The 26726-nt window shown below is 45.9% G+C and overlaps 1 protein-coding gene across 1 annotated transcript in view; it reads left to right on the top strand.

Moving 5' to 3' along the window:
- The first annotated feature begins 7781 nt into the window (after window positions 1–7781).
- Window positions 7782–26726, top strand: part of TCF7L2 (transcription factor 7-like 2 (T-cell specific, HMG-box)) — a 172975-nt gene continuing 154030 nt past the window's right edge. The window contains exon 1 of the mRNA XM_012723799.1: window positions 7782–7831. The gene's annotated coding sequence lies outside the window, so the exon portion shown is untranslated. The remainder of the gene's footprint in view (window positions 7832–26726) is intronic.

Here is a 26726-nt window from a genome sequence, read left to right as displayed (position 1 = left end):
CTAGTAGGCAGTTGGGAGCCGAAAGTGCTTATCTGGAAGAAGTGTTTTTGGAAACTTTGGACTGTGGAAGGGAAGCAGCTTTCATGGATGCCCCCTATCTGATTGAGAAAAGATTTGGAGTTTTCCACCTTGATTTTAATTTTATGATACGGATTTCATTTAGAGTCACTGCTGGAAGCTGGTCAGCTTTCTGTTTCTTAGCAAGCTGTGAAAAAGTTACAGGAAGGTTTCCGGGGGCTGGCAGATCAAGAATGCTGTTCTGTTAGCAGCGCCCGATAGCAGCAGTAGTGCACGCCATTAAAAAAATATTTGCTTTAGAAAACTCGCATTTTAATAGTTGCACCAGAGGCTGTGCTTTTAAAGATTACAGTAGAAGTCTTTCCAGGTTTTCAATGCCTCCTTACATCCCACGAGGTGCCTGTGTGGAAGCAGAGTGGCTGGATTCCGTGGTGAGGAGAGGCCGGTGCAGCTTCTCTTACACATGCACAGTGGGTCAATGCAAAGGTATCTAAGAGGATTTTACATTTTGTCAGATGTTTCACAACAGGGGCCCCCCGAATCACATTAAAAATGCACTGCAGAGAAAGGACAGCTGCAAATTTTTGTGTAGACGCGTGTTTCTGGACCATGACTAAAACTCCGAGGACCTTTTCCCCAGCTGTCTGGAAGTTATGTGGAAGCTGGTTTATTGGCAGTTAAGTATGAGACAACCTGGATTTAGCAAATGCTCTCCTGTGACACAGGAAGTAGATGACAGATTGGGGGAAGGGACCAGACTTCAGACAGGGAGTGATTTACTCCTTTTCTGTACCCCCCCTCCCAAACTGTGGAGTTGCCAAATAAATAAGCACTTTCCAAGGAAGTAGGCGAGGTATAAGCTCTTTAGTCTTGGTAAGTCGAGTTAGATAATATCTTGAACCACATTTACAACTGTTTCGAGGTGACACAATTCAGAAGTTTTGAATCGGAGGGGTCGGTCAGTCAGATTCTCGAGGCTCTCTTTTCTGAAGGGGTGTGTGATGTGGGCGCCCGAGTTTTTTCTGGGAGTGAATCTTGGCAACCCTGTAAGTAAATCTCCAGCGCTGACTTATAATTGAGCACATTTGTGAAGGAAATGGTTAATTTTACAACCAAAGGCAAACTTGCACCTCGACAGGTCTGCTGAAAGAAATGTGCCCCAGTCTTCTGCTGGCAAGCCCCACCGGCCCATAAATCGCAGGCTTTATTTACAGCCCATAACACTTATGAATGTTAAGATATTTGACGCCACGTTGGCCTTATAATATTCAAGGTCCACAGACATTGGCAGTAGCTCAAATTTCTCTCACTAATTATAAGCCGAGATGGGGGTGGGGTGGGGAAGCCCATCATGCTGGCTTTGACCCCTACCCCTACAATAGGAGCCCCCCCCAGAAGACCCTCTTCCCCTCGTCTCCCAACCCCCCACCCACCCGGTCTGTACTCCAGACTATTGTGACACACTTTTTATAAAGAGCACGTTTAGGGATGGAAATTAGTGGGGTGGGGAGCTACAGGGAGGCTCCCCCCCCAAGGAAAAGTTGCTCTAGGTGTTTGTATCTTTTCCCTCTCGTTGTCCCCCTTTTCTTACTTTATTTTTTGGTGGTGGTGTGGGGGGGTGATTATTGCTGCTATTGTGCATATTTCCCAGAATGCTTAAGAAACCTGATCTCCAGACTGCTTTTTTATTTCTAAGATGTTTCCCTCCAGCTAGAAGGGAAAACACTCATTGAACAGGACATTAGTTAACTAGAGATTGTTAAAAGTGAGGTGTGGGGTAGGAGGGCCGATTGATAGAGATGAATGGAGGAGGAGAAAAAATGTCCAGGTTTACCTTGGGGAGGGAAAGGTCACTCATTTGGGAAACACACACTGATGTTCTGGGGGAGAGGTCCAGAGAAGCGGCCAGGGAGGCAGAAAAAAAGATTTGGCTTTGAAAAGTAGAAGATAGGACAAAAATGTGGTGTTGGTGGGTTTGGCTTGCCTGAAATCCAGGACGGGAAGTTTCTTGAGAGGTGGAGGCATGGCAGAGGTGTTGTTAAAGGTGAGATTGCTTTACTCAGCAAACACTGCCCCCCTCACCCTCCCCCCCTTGGCCAAAGTTCCATGTCAAGCAGCAGATCGGGATTTCATATCAGTTATTGTGTGAGGTTCCGGGGGTGGGACATCCGTGGTGGAGACCCCCACGCATGAGGGAAACCAGCTGTCTTGCCCACTATTCTTTTATATTGTTAAAAGTGGGCTGTTCTGGTTGTGTGTGTGTTATGTCACAAACTGAGCACTTGGTGAAGGGGAAGTAGGATTCTGAGGGGTGTGGGTCACTGTGCCACTGTGAGTGGCATGGCTCTCTCATTTCTGGCTGCATCTTCTCTGTTCAACCCAAACTTAAAGACCCAGGCTGAAAGGTTTTATTTTCTAATCAATGGAATGCAGAAATTTACTAGCCCTCAGGGACAGTTATGAATCCCTTAACAGCTCATTACAAAGATGGGGCTGTGGGATCTTTGAACGGGTTATCAGTCCTGTGTCCTTAGTTTTCCCAGGATAGGTTTTTCTTCCTTAGGCACATCTGATTCTGGACTGGTAATTCAGCCTGTTAGGGTTTATTCTTTTTTTTTTTTGGTCGTCAAGTAGCCCCAGTCTGGCCAATAAGCAAAGGAACGGCTCTTGGTGGCATCGGCCCTGAAGGAGTTAAAGAGGCTCGCTAAAGTTTGGCATCATGAAAATAAATTTGAGGCCTGGTAGGCATTAGCAGGGCACAGCACATTTACAGAGCTTAATTAGTACGAACTGTAATTGTTCATGGTCTGCCAGAAGAAGTAATGTTCAGGAAAAGTGGAGTCCTTCTCTTGCAGTCTTCAGTTTGAAACCGATAAATCACTTGCATATTTGTGTAGTGATTCAAATGGAGCTAAGACCTCTCCCATCCCAACATGTGGTAAATTGTAAAGTCAATGAATTGCAGATGTAGGCTACAGTGATATTCTCTAAGAAAATGCAGAATGAATGGGGAAGAGTGATGCTATAAATATTTACGGAGAAGATAACTAGGTTCCTGCTTGCTGGGCCAATTATGATGCACTAAATATATTAGTAAAATGCTTAAGAAATCGAGAGGATTTGTGTGGGTCTTTGGGTGGGTTGGTTTGTTTTGGAGAGTGAAATAAAAGGCAGCATGTTATTGCCATGTCAGTTTTATGAAGCTTGAATCACAATGGCATCCCCGCGGAAGGACACATGAAACCCACATTAATGCAAATTAATTCGTTAGGAGTTGCAGGCTGTGACTGCTAAGTGGAGCAATGATGTGGCATCATTTTAAGAGTGTTAGTGTAGCAACTTTTAATGAAAAATGCTGTGTTAGGAACATGTCTCAGCGCTTCAGCGCACTGTTTTTATATGCAAGAAGTGCATTTTGCACCAGAGCCTGAAACTTGATTGACTTTAGTTCTCCCCTCCTCCACAGTCGAAGGACTTTATGTTTTGAATGGTTAAAGGAAATCGTTAATTTTTCCTGAAAAATCAACCCAGAAATGCTTATCACCAAGTTCAACTTCATTTTTTATTTTTATTTTGGGCAACAGATTGTAGCCCAAAGTGGAAATAACAGTGTCTGTTGCATCCTTCTATAGACCTTTAGATGCAACTTTCTCCAAGCAATTTTTTTCTTTCTTATTTTTTTCCTTCTTAGAGGATTTTGGTCTCAGGCAATGTTGCAAGCCAATACTTCTTTCCCCAAATGTGAGTAGGTGGATGTGTATGGAAGCTGTAAAAGTTAATGATCGTTCTCTGACTCATGGCTGATGGTTTCAGGTTGAGGAAAAGAAAAGAAAAAATTAATGAGGGTAAATAGACATTTGATGGAACACGGAGACAGTGGGAGAGATTGTTCTTGCTTCTGAAGGCATATGCGTTTTGTTGTAGCAGAATTTCTGAAGGAGAATGCCAGGAAATGAAAAGGGGGGGGATGCCTTTGTTAAGTTGCTGTTTTAGGATGTTACAGATGTTATGGGTCTGGATCTTTGCAGGAATGTTTAGACCTGGTGCCTATGGGGTCAGTGCTGGTTTTGCCTTCCCTGGGGCGAATGAGGCCCTCCTGGCACTTTTTAGGGGAGCAGGTAAGACCCAGAGCCTTCCCATGAACTGTAAGCGGTTTCAGCTTTGGAACAGGGGTGCTATCTCTGTCCTAAGAAACGTCCAGTGTGCTAAGAAAAAGCCTGAGCTTAAAAAAAAAAAGGGATTCTGTCTTTTAAGTAAAGACATGGAAGTTAAATTGCCTGTGGCTCCTGGTGGTGGCTCTAGCGGAGCAAAGAAAGTGAAACTCCTCCCCTTCCCAAACCAATGCCTTTTAGGAAACTTATTTGGGTTTTCCTTTTTGCATGCAAGAGAAAGGCAGGTGATTCATAAAACTGAAAATACAGCAAATGCTCACTTCTCCATTTAGTGCACTGAAAAGGCATACAAAATTAATCTTTATCACTCTGGACATTCACTTAGTGCTGGAAAAACCAAGATGGGCTTTCTTTCCAGGGTTTATTGTTGCCTTGGAGAATGAGAGCTTCCTACAGTTGAATTGTTTCCCTTTCCCATCTCTGGATATTTCTAATGTCTTATATTTGATGTCAAATTTAGGGCCAGTAGCAGTGATCAGAAATAAGGTGAGAGAAATCAAGGTACGATAATCAGAGGGGAAGTGGTTAATCAGCTGCTGGTGGTTTTTCAGCTGCAGGAAAATTGTGCGGATCTGTGCTGAGTGTGGCCACATCTTCACACCTTTCTTTGGACACGTGAAGACCGTGTCACCTGGGGCTGTTAGAATGGGTGGGCTTGGCTGCCGTCTGCTGTCAGCGCATACACGTGGGAAGGGAAGGTTTGTTGACTGTTTCACAGGAAGAAATGAAAAGTACCTTGGCGAATGTTCTCACTTGTTGACTGTGCAGGCCACCCCAGGGAGGCGGGCACTGTATTAGGGGCCACTGTATTTCCTGCTCAGCGTGTAGGCAGGAAAGTGACTGTGGCTGGTGACCCGAGCATTTGGGAGCATTTGGGAGCTTGGCGCTTCGGAGGTGAGGCATCCATAGCTCCTTGGGGCTCCACCTCCCCCCATCTTCCCCCAAACAAAGGACCTACCCATCCCCCGTTCCCGCCGTCCTTACAGCTCTTTATAGAGATATAAATAAATTATTGTTCCTGATTAGAATGCCAAGTCTTTCCTGGGATCTTATATTTTATCTTTGTCTTAAAAAGCTAGACTATAACGAACAAGGCATCTTTGTGTTTTACAGGGAAGGAAAAAGCAGTTAAAAGGTGTTTTAGAAAAGAGTATTTGAGAAAAGAGGGGGTGGAAACCAAAGGAGAAACAAGAAAATTGTAAGTCTCCCTGGCGGTAGCTGGGGAAGTTTAGCCCAAAATCTCTCTAGCACAGGGGTTCCCGGCTGGGAGTGAGAGTCTGATTGGAGCTCCTTGTGCTGTGTGTATTTATGAGCTGGTCCATGTTAGCCCGTGTGGCTGGACACCTAAGAAGGGGGGCTGCATTGCCTGGAGGTGTTAGAAGGAGGGGTGTGTTGCATGTCTGAAGGTTAAATTAACTTTGTCCTACTGGGTTCTTAAGGACCTTACAGCTGCATTTTGACTGTTTTAATTGCAACATTCTCTCCAGGGTATGTTGTTTGGTGGTGATGAGTGCGAGGATTAAGAATGGAACCGGACAAGTGAAAATTGAATTTGGATTAGCCACAGTTTCATTAATTTATTCATAAGACTGTGATTATATGACTTTTTTTTTTCCACGACCTGTACTTAGTTTTCAGGTGTCCATTCAATTTTAATTGACAATCTGAGATTCCCGTGGTTACCCAGAGTGCGGATTGCCTAGGGCTCCGCAGGCTTTGTGGGAAGAAAAGCTTGGACAAGTTTCCATTAAGCTCTGAATCAGGCAGTTAGAAAAAAAAAAGCGGAGAATAAAACTGGGCTGCAAAGGGGGACAAGTGTTTAGTGTTGCCTTCTCCATGTAGGAGAACTGGCCCCCCCCCCCCCCCCCAGCCAGGAGAGCTTCGGCCAAGAATTTCAAACTCGCAGAGAAACCTGTCCTGAGCACAAAAGTTGTTTTAACATGATGGAGAATTGTCACAGTAATTAGTGCGATCTCCGCTTTCTGACTGGCAGTTTTGACAAAGAGGGTGGGGGTGTAGGCGGCGAATTCATCTCTTTTTCAGCAAGTTGCTTCTGTGAATGTGGGGGCTCCGTGGGGTCACGTCTTCAGTCCCTCAGTGTTTACCCTGCAGTCGTAGGCAGTGAGCTTCCTTAGGCTGCTTTACACATGTTAGTATTTTTTACCCGTCTTTTAACTTGTATAAATACTGTGTTTTGGGACACGCTAACTTATAATATGTCTAGGAACTGTTGGGGGCAGAGAAAATGATCTCAGCTCCCACTTTGTCCTAAAAATGCGTAACCGCCTTAGCCTGTGAGCAATATGGATTTCCACATTTAAAAAATAGATGGTTATTGTTTTGTGTTTCTTTTGAGTCGGTTGAAAAGTTCTTAGGTGGATTTATGTTTTTAAAAACCTCTGTGAACAGAATGATTTTTCTTGTAGGGGGCAAACTCGGGAATAATTGGATCAAAAAGTCAGTGGCAGCCTGGGATACACTTGGGTACAGCGATACAGAGTGTTTTTAAGAGCGGTTGTAGCCGAGTGATAGCAAGCCATAGCTTGTCACAAGGTAGACCTGTGCTTGGAAATGTACCTGATTTACCTCTTGCTGTCAGAGGGATGGGCAGCGATTTCTGCTGGACCAGTGAGTTTTTTCAGGTGCTGTTTGTTCAGAGATGGCAAATAACGCACATTTTTGGGTCTGGTTGAGACTCCCTGAGTGAAGATTGTATGCATTGTGAACACCGGCAGGTGAAGTTTGCTTTCCCACATGTCATTTGGGAAAGGAGAATTTGGTGAGGAATCTGGGGACAGCACCCCACTTTCTGGGTGGGTGGCTTTAGAAGGCAAGGCCAGGGAGAGACTTCCACCTTTTGCTCTGGACAGACCGAGTGATCTGGTGACACACTGTAATTGCAGGGGCCATCAAATTGGTGGTGCTTAGGGAAGTCGGAGCGCCTGGCGATGGCTGGCTCCCTCTTTGGGGAAGTGTGGGCTCCTAGAATGCGCAATGTCCCGGGACAGACAGCTTAGTCATCTTGCAAGAATGTATAAGTAATCGGGTGGCCCCTGATTCTGCCTGACACATGTGTTTTCCCCAAAATAGAATTGCATTCGAGAGCAAGAGCCCAGCTATTAGGAAGGGGGCGGGGGCCTGTACCTGTTGGCAGCCTTATTGCTTCTCGTCACCTCCTCCGGTCCTTCCCTCCTGCCTCCCTGTCGCAACGCTGATGACTTTTGCAGCACACAGTTAATTTTTCTGCAGCATCCTGCCCAGCACACTGGCTTCCTTTATGTCTTAATGGGCACCCGTCTTCCTTTTCATGTCATTGATTCTCACTCCTCGCCCCTCCCCCACCCTTGTTGCTTATTCAATAGGCGCTTTTTTTTTAAAAAATAAAAAACCGTTTCCTTAGATGATTATGATCATCTTGCCCATAGCAACACATAAAAATACACAGGTCTTGATTGAATGCCAAGACTGCAGCTCCATCTAGGAAGGGTTGTCTGCTATTCATAAACTGCTTAAGATGTTTCCTTGTAGTTTGTGACATAAGCAGAACGCTTTGATTTGGTTTCTTTCTACAGCTCCATTTTCAGTCCGGGAGCACACATTACTCTGCGTACAAAACGATTGAGCACCAGATTGCAATTCAGGTAGGAAACGCAAGAGATCCTGAAACTTGACTGATCACAATGTAGGTCTCTTGTGTGTTTTTATTTTCCGCCCCTTCCCCCCACCTAGATGATGATGATGATGGTGATGGTGATGATGGCGATTGATGATGATGGTGGTGCTGATGGTGGTGGTGGTGGTTGATGCCTTGGGGGAGGTGGGCAGCAATGAAGAGCCAAGAGTAGAAGAAATGCTTCTAGACTGACTCAAGTCTGGGAAGCCTGTGCTTTTTGGATAAGAGTTTCTTTCTTGATCTTTCACAATGGACACGCACACAGACCCCTGACTCGGCTACTGCTTGCTGCTTACTCGGGGTGTGGTGTTTCAAATGGGAAGTAAAATGTGGCGACAGCACGTGGATGGGGAGACTCCAGGTGGGAGACGCAGGGGCCAGGAGGCCCTGTGACAGCAGAGGTGTTTCCGGTGGATCCAAATCGTGTTAAGTGGTGCTAAGAATATCACTTCTGACCCGATTGTCCTGAAATGTTGACTTCTCTCGGACCTGTTGATATACGACGCTAGAAGTGCTGGAAGGGAAAGGCGACAGATCCCGGCTTCTGATGAGTGTCCTGTTTCCTGCTCACGTAGAGCTTCCATTCTCTTTAATCCAAAGGCTAAACAAATCACGGACCAATATAGACTCGGAGTTGAACAGATGCCAGCAGAATGCACCCGTGGAGGGGAGCAGACTAATAGGATTTTCATCTGTCTGCCTGGCTTCGCCTGGCCTTGCCAGGGTGAATGTATCTCATGGTGTAACTAATGGTTCGAAACTTCCTGCGTGTTCTGGGTTAACCCTTTGAAGGAGGCTTTTGAAACCCGTCATGTTACCGGCTGGCGCTTAGGTCTTCCTTTCTTGGCAGTTGATGTTGGCGGGCTAGAGCTACACTTTCTTCTGTTGCTCCTTTCTCATCCTCTCTCACCATGTTCGTGGCCGCGTGGGACTGCAGCCACGTGGTGTGTTTGTAGCTCTGCTGTTCCGAAGCTGCACCTCCCTGCGTAAGGCTTCCTGGGTGAATGGCGAATCATTCCACCAGTGCAAAGAAGGACTCCGCAGACATTTTTATCTGCAGGATCCCTAATGCTGTGGCACTCATTTCAAGGTGACAGCAGCATTTAAAATATTATTTTGAATACTGCTGTAGTGCTGTTGATCTACTGGGTGTGTATAACAGGGGATAGTGTGACCCTGACTTAACCCTTTCGTCCCCAGATATTTTCCAGGCCGGTACCTTTAACTGGCTGTTGCAGTGGTCCTTGCTGGCACACTTCCTACTGGTCCATCCTTCCCTTTGACTAATGGCCCTTGGAGTCTTGCCCTTGGAAAAACGGCTTGGGCTCAGAGATTGGCTAGATTAACATCTAGCTGTAATTTTAGTGTGATCATCAAAGGATAAATGGCGAAAATGATGAGTCTTTTTTTTTTAAGATTTATTTATTTATGTATATAAGAACTGGGTTACAGGCCAGAGCTGTGGGGGTGGTGGTGAGAGGATTCACCAGAGACAGAGTGGGGAGCAGAACAGGCGGACCTACTGAAACACACTGCAGTGGGTGAGACCGGAGAGGTCTGCTGCACCATGTGGGTCAGCTCCCTCATTGGGGATCGAACTCATGCTGTGGTGGCTGGTGATCGCACCTTAGCACTAGGTCTTTAATACCTTGCGCCACCAGGGAGGACCCCAAATGCTGAGTCTTGATGAGGAGTCAGTAGATGTACAGGTCATGAGGCCTGCTCTGTCTTGGGCAGTGCTGGAAAATCCTGTGAGCCAGGGTGTGGGAATTGCTGAGGTTGAATAGCATAGTGATGTCTATCTCTGTGGAAGGGCTGGCTGGGGCCATGGCACGGGAGACCAGCCCAGCTCGACTATTGTCTCTTTACACCCAGAGTTGAAGTGTCCCTTGTTAGGCACTTGTTAGCCTGAGCCATGGCTCTTTCTCCAAGCCACCTGGCACAGTGCAAGCCATGTGAAGCCTTCTCGGGGGAAGATGGAGTAAATTACAGAACTCATTGTTTGGGGACTGAAACCATTGCTGTTTCTCTGTGAACAGGTAGTATTGTTCTCCCCCACTTCTCTGTGGTCAGGGCTTGATGCCCATGTGGGCAAACAGAGAGACAGTTGATGAGAGCCCCAACACCGGCATGCTTTCAATGTTCCTTCTCCCCGATCACTGCTAGACCAGGACCGGCCAAGTGGCTTCTCGCTGTAATTTTAGTGTGATCATCAAAGGATAAATGGCGAAAAATACCCCAAATGAAACAAGGACGAAAGCCAAAACTAAAAGAAGCAAGAGGAGAAAGAGGAAACCTCAGACACAATAAGATCACTCCTGAGGCCCGTGGCGGCTGGCTGGAGGGTGGCTGAGAGTAGGGAGAGCTCTGCTGGATGCAGGGCACAGCCTGCCTTTTCCCTTCACCCCTTTCTCCAGCTTAAACACGCTGCGATTGTCTGGGCAGAATTTTCTTTCCTGGAAACTTAAAACTGTTTCACCTTCACAAATACTGTATTTCAGTATGAGCTGAGCTTGCTGCTCTCCCAGGCTATATCCTAAAATAACCTCGAGTAGCATGACATCTGCATCACATGCTGTCCGTCCCCTTTCCCTTCCCAGCCCTCCCGTAAACTCAGGCCTCGGCCAAGTGCACCGTCTATATGAATGGCCGCTGGAGACAGGTCATGTTTTTCTGAGAGGTTTGGCTATTATCAGTTGCTGTGTTGCAATCTTCCCTGCTGTTAATCTCTCTTAACTCCTCTCAGTTTTGAAAAGACAAGAGTAACACAAATAGCCATTTTCCCTGACTGGTTTGCACCAATAAACTGAATTGGAAATTAAGAGTTTTTTTTTTTTTAAAAGATTTATTTATTCATACAGAACTGGGGTACAAGCCAGAGATGCGGAGGGTGAGAGGCTTCACCAGAGACAGAGTGGGGAGCAGAACAGGCAGACTGACTCCAAGTACACTGCTGAGGGGAGCAGCGGGCGGGTCAGGAGAGGTCTGCCGCGCCACGTGGTCACCTCTGGGGCAGGCAGGGATCGAACTCATGCGTAAGTGGTTTTAGCTTCTCAGTGCTGTGTTTTAATAACCCGCTGCGCCACCAGGGAGGGCCAAGAGTTTTTTTTTTTAAAGACAGTTATTTCACTCACTTTTATAAAGGTTTGCAGAGAGGTGGAAGTACATTTACACATGACAATCCATGAAATCATCACCCAAGTCAATGTATAGAGTAGCATTGGGATGCTTCTTCTGTAAAGAGCCAGGAGCCAGATATAAATATTTTTGGCTTTGGGGACCATGCAATTTCAGTGGCAAGTATTTGGTTCTGCCTGGAATGAAAGTGACCCAAAAGAATGCCTAATAGAATAGGGATCCTGTATGTCCCCAATACAACAGAAAAACACCAGGCAGTGGCTGGATTTGGTTCATGGGCTATGTTTTCTAATATAATAAAGAATATTACCAACTCTACCAGAAGTTTAGGTTGTTTCCTCTTATTCATATAGTTTCTCCCAGTCACCGCCACAATCCTCACCATGGATTAGTTTTTCTTGTCACTGACCAGGGGTCAGTTCTGCCTGTTTTTCAATATCATGTGAATGGGAGTGTCCAGATGCATATAAATGGGACTCATGTTTGGTCTCCATCAGCATTTTAATCTCAAGTTTCAACCTGTGTGTAGTTTGGTCTTTTTTTGTTGTTAATTTTACTTTGAGATGTGATATGGTAGACTGGTTGAGAATATAGATTTCGGAAATTTATATAGGGGGAAAAACCCCATTGCATGCATGCTGAAATTTCTAGCTTGCATGCATGCTGAAGTTTTCTAACTAGATGCAAGAAAAAGTTGCTTTTTATTGCTGTATAGTATTTCACACCAGAATGTGCCACAATGTATTCTTTCTATGTTGTTGGATATTTGGATGGCTTCCAATATTTGGCTATTATGTGTAGCCTATGTGTAACAAACACATAGCTTTTGGAGGAATATGTGTTCTGTTCTATCAGGTGTGAACTTGGAGAGGCATTGGGTAATATGCCTGTTAGGTTGGCACTGACATTTAGAGAAAGACTTGAACACTGGATATTTTTTTTTTTTGAAGATTTATTTATTCATACAGAACTGGGGTAAAGGCCAGGGATGTGGAGGGTGAGAGGATTCACCAGGGACAGAGTGGGGAGCAGAACACACAGATCCACGAAGTATACTGCTGAGGGGAGCAGCAGGCGGGTCAGGAGAGGTCTGCCTCGCCATGTGGAGCTCCTCTGGGGCAGGCGGGGATCGAACTCATGTGGATTAAGCTTCTTAGCACTGTGCTTTAACCCCCTGCGCCACCAGGGAGGGCCTGAACATTAGATTTTAAGTGTTGTCCTTGAAATGCATTAGCGGAGTGGGGGTTAGGCTTGTGAGTAGTGTGTGTTAGGGTGTCAGTTAAATGCTCTATTATAGCAGTGATCAGAGGCCAGTTTCCCAGGACTCCAGTGCAAGCCAATGAATGGCTCCTGCTTCTAGTGACCCTTCCCACTATCTCTGTTAACCTGGGTGGAGATTTTGCAGGCTGAAAGCAGAGGTGGCCCTTCATTGCAGGTGCCTCCCAGGGATGCCCTGAAGGGCATGGCAGATAAATATTTAGGCATCTCTGTTTCCTCCCTGGAGGAAACTCTTTCCACACTCCCACACTCATCATTGGTCCAACTCCATGAGCAGCATTGTAATCGAGGTCAAGGCCCAGGGACGATGTTTCCCTTGGTTTTTAGAAAGGTTACTTCAGAACAAATTAGACTTCTGTTTTAAGAGTATTTTGGCCAAAGGTTGATGTTTTAACCTTTGTGATTTGGTGGTGGTGGTTGTGGGGGAGAAGTCAGATGTGATTTTGGAGGGGGAAACCCAAAGACTCCACAAGCAACAAAAACAAGCTGTGTGGACCTTCCTTGGTGGTTTTTCTTTTAGATGTGAAGTGGGTGTGTGCTTGTGAGTGTGTGTGCACGCGAGCACAGAGACAGCTAGGAGAGTCCAGAAGCAATGGGCCATTTTATTTGTTTATACAGCTGAGCAGTGGAGACTTTGCAGTGGGCGTGAACTTTTCTACTTGTCCTCAGGCTTTTGAGTTTTACCAGAGCTACCCCTTCTGTCTGGGCTGAGAGCTCATCCTCTGTGATTCCGTGTCTCCCAAGGACCCCTTTCAGGGTCTCGGTGCTGTCGGGAGCTGGGAGAGGGTGATAGTAACTGGAGAGTGTTTGTGTGTCCTGTGTTTGCCCGATTCCTGGATGTGAACTTGACGTTTGATCCTTCTCTGTGTCTTAAAAAACTTAAGATTTCCGAGGTGCTGGGTGACTCCCAGTCCATGCATCCCTTTGCCCAAATAGACCCTTGGCTTTGAGGGTGATGTGATGGCGAGTTTCGTACTCGTGGATGAGGCCAGGATGGCTGCAAGGCCCCTGGCTTTCCCCCGAATGGTAGTTCCTGTGTCTATCACTGTCCTTTTACCACCAGGTTCCTTGGCTGACATGACAGCTCCATGTGGGTTTGTGACCTTAGTTGCAAATCTGTAGGAGATAGAATGTCCAGAAACAAGTTCAGTTGTTGGTACATTTCCGTCCTCATTGAGATTTCATGTCTACTTCCCATAAAGAATAAAGTGTGTGTGTGGGAAGGTGGGGGGGGGTGAGGGGAGCATGAACACTCATTTCTCTAGAGTGTTGACAAAGCCTTTGGATGCCAGTTAACTTATTCAGAAGCGTCATTCACTTGCTATTGGTGAGTTTTTACCTAATTGTCCTGCTCTAAGTCCATACATCTGATGCTCATTCATTTGGAGATACTGTGTGTCTGTGGCATGACAGGTAGCTGGGAAGTTCATCAGTGAGAAAACACAAAAATCCCTTGGTCGCTCTGAACTTAAACTCTAGTGATGCTTGAAAAATCGACTTACAAGCATTGCATATGGCGGGATTTAGTAGGTTTTGGGTGCAGTCTCTAGCAAGAGCTGATTTTCACGTTACTGAAGTTTGGAAGTTGCTGCCCTAGAGTTTCTAGGCATAAATCAGTTGTGATTATTGGCAACTTGGTCATTTTTGCTTGTTGAATAAAAACGGAGGACTGATCACCTACCTGATTAGGATAACTTTTTCTCCTTTTGAATGACTGCTCTTAGATTCTGATGAACTTTTGAGGCCTTTCCTTCTCCATGGTTATGTGAAGAGGGCAAGGTACTCTGGCTGGCCTCAACAGGAGACATTTCTTGCTCTTATGGACTCGCTTCTGGGGTTTGGGTCCTGTAGGTCTAGGGGTGTCCCCACATTTGCAGCTCTCATGCTTTCAGATAAGGCTGATGTCCATCTTTGGGGATTGCACCTGGAGACCCTTTGGATTAGCAACGGTTCCCAGCAATGACAGTCACCTGAGGCCAGGCTGAGGACCCCTGGATTGGGAGATCTGTGGCCGGGCTGGGCTGGGCTGGGCTGGGCATCTCTGTCTCCAAACTGCTTCCCAGGGGACTCTGATGTGCACAGAGGGGTGTGGTGTGCGCCTCACACACCACAACCCCCAGTCTGCACCTCTACTCCATTCTGGTGTGTGAAGTCTTGTTAGCGAATGAGCATGGAAGGCCATTTTGTTTACTGTAGACTGTTTTCTTGTTTTCTTGGGGTGGGGGTGGGGTAGTTCTAAAGACAGTTTGGTGGTAGGAGGCTATTTTGAGAGTACTTTTAATTTTTTTTAGATTTGATTAATTTATCCACATAAAAGTTGGGGTGTAAGCTAGAGATGTTGAGAGGTCTGTGAGAGGATTTACCAGAGACAGAATTGGGAGCAGAACAGCGCATTTCAGTGCGCTGCTGATGGGAGCAGCAGGGGAGACAGGAAGGATCTGCTGGGCCCTGTGGTCACTCTCTGGCCTGGGATAAAACCTGTGCTGCAGTGGCTGCCAATAGCTTTGCACTGCTGAGACTTAACCCTTGCACCACCAGAGAGGCCTGGAGAACACTTTGTACCTGGCAGTTGGTGCTGGTTGCTGTCTCCTAGATGGTGAGACCCGTTAAAGGTGGGTCTCTGCTTCCTCACAGGGGCCAAAGGGAAGGCAGAGCTGAGGGGCCTGGTGGACTCCTTCTGCTCAAGCTTCAGGTCATACTAAAATGCAGATTCATCCAGTAGGTCTGGCCAGGAGTCTGAGCCTGTAGCTGTCCAGCGCCCTAGCTATGCTGAAGTATCCAGGGTTGAGGGCACAGGTGCAAAGAGGCGAAGTGGTTTTTTAGAGGTTTAGCTGGAAATGAGACTTAGAATCCAGGAGCCCACCTGGGCTTTATCTTTGAAGTCCAAGTTCTGGTCTTGTCACTGTAGTGACATGTCATAGCAAGTTGCATTACATTGGCTAGATAAAATACAACAGCCTAGCTTTACTGACACCATTTTTTAAACTTACGTCTGTCCTGATCGTATCACCGTATTTATAGACTTGAGATAACTCTATCAGTTCTTCTCCACCATGTCAGGGCACGTGGGGGAGCAGCCCACATGGTTCGTACAAGGGCCGGTAAGGATGCAGATTGCCTGGTAGTCTTGGCTGGAACAGCCAGAAAGAGTGAAAGCAACTGTTCCATCCACCATATGTCCCCAGTGGGTCACGGCCAGAGGCCACAGAGCCGTCTGCCTGCCAGTCAGCTGCTTCTGTTTTCCTAGCGTATCTCTATTTTAGAAGTTCTGCTCTATAATATTTACTTTTTCAAAAGTCGCAGGGAATCATGGGTCTGTATAGCTAAGCACAGAACTTTCTAAGCGCACGGTGGTTGACATTTGCAGGCTTATCGAGCTTAGCACTTAATTTGTTTCTGGAGTTGGGTTTGGTGGTATGGTAGCAGATCCTGATCAAACAGATAAGTGGTGGCAATTTTTAAAAAAAGATTTGTGTGTTTATGCATACAGAGCAGGAGAGGATGCAGGAGAGGTGCAGGAGAGAGAGGATTCACCAGAGACAGAGTGGGGAGCAGAACAGGCAGATCAGCAAAGCACCGTGCTGAGGGGAGCAGGGGCGGGTCAGGAGAGGCCTGCCGCACCATGTTGGTCACCTCCAGGGCTGGGGATCGAACTTGCACTGAAGCTGCTGTGGCCAGCTGGCAGTGCTGCGCTTTGACCTGTTATGTTACCAGTGAGGGCCCACAACTTTAAAAAAAAAAAAAATCCGTTTACCTGGAAATCCTAGCATACGTGAAACACAAGTGGCAATGCAACAGACCACTATTTGGAGTTCCATCAGAACTGATGGCCGGCGGCTGGTGTGTTTATATTTCATGAGTCTGTACATTGAAATTATAAAAATATATGACTTTTAAAAGTAGGTTCATGATCTACCTATCTCTTTACCTATCTATCCTTTGTTATAAGAAGAGAAACATTAGAATCAAACATTTTGTTGTCTCTGAAGCATCCTCACCAATTGCCGTTTAAGGAATAGCACTCGGGGAAGCCAGCGTCTACAGATGGAGCTTGGGCTGGACCAGGACTGTCTTGGCTGTTGTCTAGTAGCTGGGGGTTGGATGAGAGCAGGCTGTGGTGCGCAGTTCCCCAGATGCCACACTTGATGTTCTTGGCTGGCAGGGAGCTGCCTCTGTATTGTACGTGTTTAGCACAATCCTTGGCCTCTGCTCTCTCCAAAGTATTGGCACCCACCAAACATGGTAACTTAAAATGTTTCTAGGCCTTGCCAAGCATCCCTAGGGACCCATACTGCCCAGGTTTGAGAACCACCGACAAAGTACTACGTAGAGTTCCCTGTCCTGGAGACAGTGGTAGGGTTACTTAGCATTGAAAGGAGTATGTCCAACAGGAAGGTTTGTGGGTGCCGCTGCTCAGGCTTTTGGAGTGGGATGGATCTGGGTTTGGCTCACCTGTTCTGCTAAGTCTCCGTTGGTTAATTTGTAAAATGTGGGGAGATGTTTCCAGAAGTGGGCAGATGAAATGAGATGAGATACATAACCAGGTGGGCAGAGCAGTGGCACCTGGAAGGGCGTGATAAACGAGAGCTGCCATCTTCTACTACCGAGAACTATGTGGAATCCTTGTTTGCCGATTTCGAATATGCCTGATTGTTACATGCATTGTGTATTTTTTATTTCCTGTCAAGAGCATCACACATGATAAATTTGATAACCTGGACTCTCTTTGCTGGGTAACAAAGATTTATGACTCCTGTTGGTTGCTGTTTGCATTTCTCTTATGTCACTTACAAATCCCGCCTAGTCCTGGTAACCTTGGACTAGATCTGAGGTTGTGCCTTACTCATCTCTGGCCCTGTCACTGTGCAGGAGCGCGGGGACACAGTAGGTGGGCATTGTGGGCACGTTTACAGCCTGCATCCTGTGGGCAGAAAGGGCCCAGGGTTCAGTGTGAAGATGGATTGGATGGCACAAACTAGGAAACAGCAGCCCCTGTAGGATGTTTCCAGCATTCTAGTGATGACTCTTGTGTAACGTGCAAGGTGCAGATTGATCCACTTCCAGAGATACATCTGTATGGCTGCCCATTTGAACTGCACCTTCAGCCCTTGGTTGCTTTGATAGGCTTTCCCAGATACCTGATTTTGATTTCAGCTCCCTCCTGTGCACGAATGTGTTCCTTGTTCTAACGACTGGCATCTTCCAAACATCTCAGGTATCCAAAGCTGGGTTTTAAATTTAGAGTTGTTTTCTTCTGATTTTCAAAATGCTTGGAGGTTAGTTGGTTTTCAAAAGCAGCCTTAGCTTGTTTCATGACAAGTCATGTTACCTGTTGGATCAGAAGTTTTTCTCAAGATTTTCTAACAGCTGTTCTTTCCTGCACGGGGCTTAAAAAAATTAAAACAAGTGTTTTTCCTACTTGTGGGTGGATGAGCTTGCGCTAGCAAATTCATCCCCTTTCTGTTTCCAAGCCTGATGGCCTCCCTGAAATCTGAGGTTGAACCAGAAGAAACAGCTGCAGTTGAACGTCAGCAGTGGCCCAAGGCTGAAGAAGGGCCTATGGGTGTGAGTTGCCCACCTACGGCCGCTCTGGGAGCTTGTCACCAGGGCTCTGGGCAGGCTGCCCTGTGGGAGAGACAGTGTTGTGTCAATACTTTTTAAGTTGAGTCAGTAAGCATTGTTGATGATTGAAATTGAAGAATGGTAGAGACAATTCATCTTGAGGAACAGAGAGCATCGAGAGTGTGAGCCGGCCTGCTGAGAGCAGACATTGACATACGGGCCGTCATCAAACTAATTGTTGTTTGAATTACCTGTTATGATCCGATGACAAATCTGCCTTGCTCCTGCCACTGGAGCAGAAAATGTAGCTTGAATTGGCGTGATGTTAGCAAGTGTAAACTGTACTTCAACAAGATGGATAAACCCAATTATGGCGCAGACCTGTAGAGAGAAAATCCATTTAAATCTCGTAATGTTAAGCAGAGCTGTGTTTAATTCATTTGGACCAATTTGGGAATGATGTATGAGTGTTGGTGAACATTAGTCAAGGGGGGGCCCCTTTGGGGGGGGGCAGGATGCGCCTGTGCTGCCAGCCGCGCTGGGGAGGCAGGCGGGTGTCGTCTCGGCAGCCTGCACTAATGGCGGGCAAAGGCAGAAACGACAAAACGATGTACTCACTGCAGTGGGGAAGCCGGGCTTGTAAATGAACCAATAAGGAAAGCATCTGAGGCAGAAACGAGGAGGTGTTTTTCCTAAATGCTATTGACAGTCCAAAATATAAAGGGAATTTGAGGTTCCTCTTCTGTGTTTCCGGCCCCCAGACCCTTTCCGTGTGTTTCCAAGTCTTGTAACCCGAGGCCTAGAAAAGGCTTTTTATTTTTGCTTAATGCGATTTAAAAGAGAAGAAAGGAAAAGGGACTGCTTAATTTAAATGGCTCATCTTGGGGTCATTTGATTCTCCATTGGAAAGTAAAGAGGCGATGATTATTCAGAAATATTTACTGTGCCTATTTGGAGGACTTTTGAGTCTATTTTAAAATGTGTTTTATTTTTTTAAATAACTACCAGTGTTGACCCAACTCTGCAGGTTCATAGGATCTCAGTATATACTAATTAGGTGAGTGAAGACATTGGACTTGAGGAGCACCTTTCAGGGCTAAACATGGCGCTTACCCTTGAACTCCCTAGTCTCTGTGAGGACCTTGTATCTCTGTTTCACCCTTCACCCTGTAGTTCGTTCCCAGGAATTTTATGACCTTATGTAAAAATTTTTGATTTCATTTTCTACTGCTTCTGGACTGTTGATTTTTTTTTTTTTAAAGATGTTTTTTGAAAGATGCTGGCTTCCTTCTATTTGGGAGGAACTGGTCACACTCCCCTCCACCCCCACTCCCAAATTCCCCTTTTGGATTGGATGGGGTGTTTTATTTTTTCTTCTTTCTTTTCTTTTGTGGAGTGGACTGGATGGACTGGCAGACTTTGCTTGTTGAAAGGAGAATTTAAGAAGTCTGGAGGGCAGAGGAGCTTGGCTATGGGGAGCCAAGAAATTCATGGAAGTGACTCTTGCCCCAGCACCCATAAATCTCACCGTTGGACGCGCTGGGTGGAAGTAGAAGCAAAAGCCTAGAGAGCTCAGTTTTTTTTTTTTTTTCCCTTTTTCTCTTGTAACTGGGTCACGGCTCATTGTATGGGGTCATGGTAACTCTGGTGTCCATTCCAAGCATATTTTCCTTCCAGAGGCAAATCTGGTGGTGTTTTACTTTCTGTCTTCCAATTAAAACTCAGTTGAAGAATCAATAAGGGGGAAAAAAAGTTAAGACCTTTTAATACTGAATTCTGAGACTCTGAATATTCCCAGCTAGTTACCAGTAGCATCTGGCTAAAACACATTGAGATGCTTTAAACTATCATTTCCACCAAGTAAATCTCTAGTATGTTTAATCTGTTTGCTCTACCTGATGCTAGACCCTCAGGTCATTTCAGACCAAGTAAGTAGTGTGTTAGGGGAACTTGGGAAGAATATTGAGGTTTGCCTCTGGGTCTGGAGATCTTTGCACTGAAGACATGGAATCTCTTGCATTCCATGATTTTTATGGAAGCTCCCTTCTACTTTGGCTTGAATGCAGTTGTTAGATTTATACTCCTGCTGGGAGGAGGTGAGGGGATGTGGGTATACACAGTATGAATTGGGCAGACAGTGAGTTAATCGGGGGATTTCTGGAGAATAGGCCCTTAAGGAAAAGAAAGCTGTGCATGTGTGTGTGCGTGTGTGCGTGTGTGCGTGTGTGTGTGTGTGTGTATGTGTGAAGAGTAAATCTATATTGGACCCTACAGGAGTACTTTCCCAATTAACTTGTTGCATTCTGATATTCTCAAAAAGAAAATCTTGCAGTAAAGTATACAAAGATAAATTTCTTGTCAAACTTGCTATTAAATCCTAAAATAGAAATTATATATATGACTTAGGGGAATATTTAAATGTGATACAGAAAGGAAATAATGAAATAAATAATATAACTTATTTAACTTTCAGTACATTTTCCCTGTAGAATTAGAACGATTAGCTTCTCCATGGTAGCACCTTGTAGATAAGGTCTTGATCATGCGTGGGATCTGTCAGCCTCAGTGCCCGGTGTCTCAAAAGCCCCAAAGTTCTGATTTTGATTCTGAATTTGAAAACAAACCTCTTCTCTTCCCTCCTTCTGGTCTTCAGTGGCTTCATTTTTATTCTGGAATCCAGCAGCTTTTATTATTCAGTCGTTGGTGGAGAAGCCAAGAGTTTGCCTGATAATTAAACAAAACAAAACAAAACAAAACAAAACAAAACAAAATTCACAGACCAGCCTAACCAGACATTTTTTTTTGAAAGAGAGCTTACAGGCAGGCTTGGAAATGCCTCTGAGCTGAGGATGTATTTCCTGAGCCACCAGCGCGCTTTCTGCTCCCGATTTTGTTTTGTGCGTTTTAAAAACTTGTCACAGTTGTCACATTTTCATAATGGTGAGTGAAAGCAGATGACAAATGTCTCCCCGCAGAAGACCTGATTTGTGAAGCCATTTGTGTCTGAAGACTTGGCACTGAGGATTTGAATTCTGGAGCGAGGGAGGAAGGCTTGAATAATGTGAGTCTCTTTCCTCTCAGAAAAGGAAAAGCAAAAACCTGTGTTTTGCTTGGGCACTTTTCAGTTGTGTTCAATCTGTCAGTTTATCTTCCTTAGAAAATTAATCCTAAAATATGCAGCTAACATGTCCCCCGACCTTGCTGGCCAGTCATCACGTGGTTTTGGCCTGTGGGCTGGTTGAGGAGAAGCCTCTAGATCTTGACAGTGGAGATTGGGTGGGGGTCCCCTGCCGTTCCCACCTGTTTACTCCTCCTCGCCAGCCAGCCCAGAGGGGCTTGAGGTCTCCTCTGCCCACGCTCACTGGAGGTGTCGGCCGAGATGGGCATCTCCAGCCCCCAGTTAGCATCACCAGCCTCACTCAGCCCAGGAACTGACAAGCGACGTGGAGAATGAACTCACAAAACCACACGCCACATGCAAAGCAGATATGGTTTTGATTTTGGCCTCCGTGGTTCTGTTATCGTTTCTTTTTCCACGAGAGTGAGTTTTTATCTTTCGGTCTGACTTCTGGTTCAGTTCATGGTTTGTGGTTTTCATTTGCCATCACAGATCCAGAATGTGGCTACCTGGGAACCCCCGGACCAGGGCGCCTGGTTGGGAAGTGTGAGGACAGGGAGCCCCCAGAAGCCATTGCAGGGGGGCTGCCAGGGTGGAGGCCCTGCCTCCTTGGCCATGGTCCCCGTCCCCGTCCCCATCCCCATCCCCATCCCAGCTGTCACATGCTCCCCACCTGGGGTTTCTCTCTCTTTTTCTGTGTTCCTTATGTAATGCCTCTGAGGACTATTTTGGAAACATCTAGACCAGCCTGTGATTGATCTTGCTCTTCTGTGTGTTTCCCTTGGTTCCCCTTCTTTTCTCTCATCTCCTTTGGCAGGAAATACTTTTCTCCTCATTAACTGGTTTCCAGGTCAAAATTTCTTCAAAAAGTATTAACTTTTCCTTATCCGAATGTATTTGATTTTTGCCCCCCCCCTTTTTTTTTACATAAAGCTGAAAACTTAAGTTGGGCAAATTGCTTAATTGCTCAGTGCCTTCATTTTCACCTCTGTGAAAAATGGGTTTAATAATAGGACTTGTCTCCTCTGTGGGTTACTGTGAGATTAGGTGAAGGAATTAGCCCAGTACCTGGCACCTAAGAAAGGTGGTGTTATTAGTATTGTTAACAGCCATTAATTAAAGAGTTAATGGGAGTGTTTTCTTGGTTGTTTTTTTTTTTTTTTTTTTTTAATATCACAATTGGGCATCCTGAGGAACCTGCCAGCCTCAGGTGAAGCAGAACCTCACAGCACCACCACTGTATCTTCTCCAGGTGTCTGCGATGGCCTTATATTGTGTTGTGTGTCTTCCTGAGTTTTTCTTTTACGCGCCACTCTCCACTTCCCCAAATAATCTGGTAAATTATCTGGTTTGGAGTCATTTCTCCTGTTCGAGAGTAGACCTAGTCGGAAGGCTGGAATACCTTTGAAGGGCATGAGGGTGAGCGCCTGTGTTGAGACATAATTTATCTCCCTCGGGAGGGCAGACAGAAAACCTATAGGGGAGACAGGATTTTGGATTATTCAGCTGTTGATGGGCATGAAATTAGTGACAGCAAGACAGGAGTTTCAGGACCTTTTAGTTGTAATGTCTGCGAATTTCTTTGGGTGAATTTCTATTGCTTAGAACTTCATTAAAAAAAAAAAAAATGGATTTAAAAGGCATCCCTTTTTGGTTCTTGAAAGGCAAGCGGGCTGGCTCCTGGCTTGGAAACCTAGTAACACTTACTTCTTTCTTTATGAGGGAGTTTCCTCAGGCTGCTGTGGTCAGGCTATTGTTTGTCTGAAAGTGTAATAGGCGTGTAACAACCCCCCCTCCTCCATCAAATTGCTTCAAAGACAAGCAGCACTAGCGCTTGGCAAGGCCAGGAGACATTCAGAAGTTGGGGTTGGAAGTGTAACTGCTCCGGAGCCCCTTGGGTGCCATCACCCCTGGGAGCAAGGGCCTCAGTCTGCAACTGACTGAACCACAGCATAGATCAGATGGCTGGAGCTCTCCTGCGGGCACCCAGCAAGAACTGGTGTGAGGATAGTGAACTCAGACCCGACCAGCCGGAGACTGGAAAATAGCAATGCAATAAGGAGTTTGTCCAGAATGAATTATTCTCAGTCGTGATTGAGAAATGACATTGCTTCTCCCTCTTGGCTCGCCAGCAGCCTGTTTCCTTAACACCTTCAGGTTCTAGTAGGTAGAGTTGACACCTCCCTCATGGGCCCAAGTGAAACTGTGCTTTGAGATTTGGCCATTTTTATTGTGATCTTTCTTTAGCCTTTCAAAGGCTGTAATGAAAAGAGATGGAGTGAAATCTGAGGAATCTGAAAGCCAGTATTGTCAATGGACTGTTTTAAATCTGAACTCCCCTCTTTGGTTTTGGGAGCTGTAAAACAATAGAGTAGTGTGAGCACCCCATGGCACCCCCCAGTAAGAGGGACTTGTATTTCAGCAGGCTTTGTTAATCGGAAAGCTCTGGTATTTTTGTTGGCTGGGACCACACCTTTGTCATTCTCGGGTGGCCCCAGGTGGCGGAAGTTGCCTCCACCTTTCTGGCCCTTCTCTGCAGATTGTCCCTGGCTTCCTGGCTGATGGCATCCCTTTTAGCAAGAGCACTGCTTTACCTGTTTCATTGGGTGGTCCCGCTGAGTGATGATTTATTCCATACTTAATGGTGTTCCCGCTTACATCATCTAATATTTATCTTTCTTCTCTCCCACTTGCTGGCCACCCCAATAATACCACCAGCAAAACTATTTCTGTAGCACTTGATAGAGACAAGTCTTTTTCTCTTGGGAGGACTTTGTCGTTGGGGTATGGCAGTGGGGAGAATTAATTAAGGGAGAGCCTGGAGATGAATAATTAGAGTCAGGGGCCCAGGAGCTCTGAGCCCTCCTACGTCTGCTACCGAATCATCTGGGTATAGAGAGCTTTATTCTCCGGGTCTCAGTGTGCTCATCTGTGAAATGCCTCTGCAGGGTATATACAGTGGGAAGACCCATTAGAAGCTATAAAAGTGCTGTTTGATCTGGAGTTAAAAGTTTTGGCTGTGAGAAGGCGGCATTCTGGGCTGGTGGCTAGGAACGTGGGCACTGAAGCTGGACACGCAGGATCAGGGGAGGTCTCAGATCCACGCCGTTTATTGCAGTTGGCCAGTTACTTGCCTCCCTGAACCTCAGTTTCATCTATAAGATGGGGATGAAAGAAACGCACGTGTCGCAGGATCAGATGGCTAATGCACACAATTCCAACAGGAAGGGGAATGGTAGTCTGGCGCCCTCGCGCATTCTAGAGAGGGCTGGGCTCCTTCACTTGTTCACTGTGCCATTGTTTTATCAAATAACAATTCTATTGAGATATGGACATTGTATTTTTGGGTTCCATCTTTTCTGGTTAATTTTTTTTCCTGCTTCTCAGATGCAATGAGAAATCAACCCTATTCTGGGCAGATGGATAACAGGACTTTGAAATCAACTTGAGGATGAAGAATTTGTTTCCCTAGAATGGAAACAAATTCATTTACTACTCAAGCTTTAATTCCTGTTTTAGCTCTCCCTTCCCCCAACACTTATTTAAACACATACATTGATTTCTTTCTTTTTTTCTTGTATTACTACAAGGATCAGTTTCTTCTGGCCTAATTCCAGAAACAACATGCCTGTCTTTTTTCATCGTTGAGGAAAAACAGTCTGAAGGCACCATAATTCCTTAAATTGGATTTCAATTCTAGATCCCCTTATGTTCGGTAAACAGAGTTGTCTATGAGACATCATTGTTTAGGAGCAAGAGGCTGGCTGGGGTGAGACTGTGTGTATGTGTGTGGGGGAGGGGGTAGCGTCCCCTAGAGGTAAATACCCACCTTCACTTGAGGTGTACACCTAACCTCTTAAAAAAAATGCTGGTGGGCCCTCCCTGGTGGCGCAGCGTGTTAAAGCACAGCACTGAGAAGCTAAAGCCGCTTCCGCATGAGTTCGATCCCCGCATGAGTTCGATCCCCGCCTGCCCAGGAGGTGACCACATGGCGTGGCAGACCTCTCCTGACCCGCCCGCTGCTCCCCTCAGCAGTGTACTTCGTCCATCTGCCTGTTCTGCTCCTTACTCTGTCTCTGGTGAAGCCTCTCACCGCCCCTGAGCCTCTGGCCTGTACCCCAGTTCTGTATGTACAAATAAATAAATCTTTAAAAAAAAAATGCTGGTGAAAGATGGAGAAGGCTGCCTATTAGTGAGCAGAGTTTGGCTTGGGAAAGAAGCCTGGTGTGTGTGTGTGTGAGAGTGAGTGTGTGTGGGCTTACAACACACTATTACTGCTAAGAAATACCACTTGAGTACTGTGAGGTATCTGTATTCAGCTCTGCAACACTTAGAGCAAAGATAAAGGGAACAGGGTGATCCTCTAAGATAAGGAAATTAAGTGCGGGAGCTATTTTCTTGTAATTCTCCCTATCTTACCTTACAAAACTAAAAAATTTGTCTATACTGTCAGCTGTATCCCGGTGGTTGGTGTCTGGGGCTCTGGGCAAGCCATCGGCACTTTTGGGAGCAGGAAATGATGACCTGCAGAAAGCAAAATGGAGAATTTCTGGCCCGGTTCAGAGCCTGCTCGGGCAGCGATTCTGCAGCGTTTCTCCAGCTCTCATCTCGCTCTCCTTTGCTCCTTCTTTTGAGCCAGTTTCACTGTGAGTATAGGCTTGGCACCCACTTACCCAAGAACTGATCAGTTCCTAAAAGAAGCAGTAAGTTGATTGCTTACTGAGATGATGTAAGCTTTGCTCTGGGGTACATCAACTTGGATTTCTCATGCTTTATCTTATAAAGCCTAAATTAACAGCTGGTTTGGTTTGAGTTCTCCGGGATCTGACTAAGGGATTAGAGTCCGTTCTCAAGTGAGCCAATCTAGTTTAATTTATTTCAGGTCTATCAAAAAAGATCAATCAAAGCTCTTTTGAAAGTAAAGCTATAATCGGCCTGCACACTTAGAAGTCACTGTTGTTATACTTGGGGTCTCTGGCGGAGAGGTGCTCACGCTGTGGTTAAGAGCGTGCATTAGGGCCACTTTCCATGCACCTCCCTTTCTTGTGGCCTTCGTGCCTCCCTGGGAGAGCCTGAGAGGAGTGGTGTTCAAGAACTCTGCCAGGGGCTGCTCCTGGCCACTGGTGATGAGGGATCCCTGGTCTGGAAATGTCCAGCTCAGCCCCGTGGACTAACTGAACCCTAACAGCTAACCCGCTTCACGTCACAGTATTGCTCCCAGACTTTCTCTTGCAGCGATGGATGGGAAAAGACACAGATGGAGTTCTTTTCCCAGAATGTCTGTGTCAAGCAGTCACCCACTTCATGTGCTAGGTTCATAGGCTGCATCCTCTGCTCAGGTCCGTCCAGGGCTGTGTGAAGCCGCCAGCTGAGTCTCTCATGTCTTGTGTTTCTCTTTCAAAAAATACTCAACCGACCTTCTGCTGGCCACTAAGAACTATTGTAGATGCACTTGATGTACCAAGAGATACAGCAAATGTTGGTGATTAAGAACTGATCTATTCACCCAGATAGACCCATATTTGAATCCTGAACCTGGGTGCTTTATGGCTTTGTAGGATCTTGAGCGAGCACTTCCCTAGACCTCAGTTTTCCTGTCTGTAAAATAGGCATAGTAATACACCTATAACCACACACACACACACACACACACACACACACACACACACACACACACACACAGTATATATACATATAGTAAATATCTGTATCATACAAACCCACTTAAAGGAAGCTGCCAGCAAGCTGAAGCACTATTTCCATTCAC

The sequence above is a fragment of the Condylura cristata genome, unplaced genomic scaffold (assembly GCF_000260355.1).
Source record: "Condylura cristata isolate star-nosed mole 26May11 unplaced genomic scaffold, ConCri1.0 scaffold00011, whole genome shotgun sequence".
Taxonomy (NCBI): domain Eukaryota; kingdom Metazoa; phylum Chordata; class Mammalia; order Eulipotyphla; family Talpidae; genus Condylura; species Condylura cristata.
This window is presented reverse-complemented; position numbering and strand designations above follow the sequence as displayed.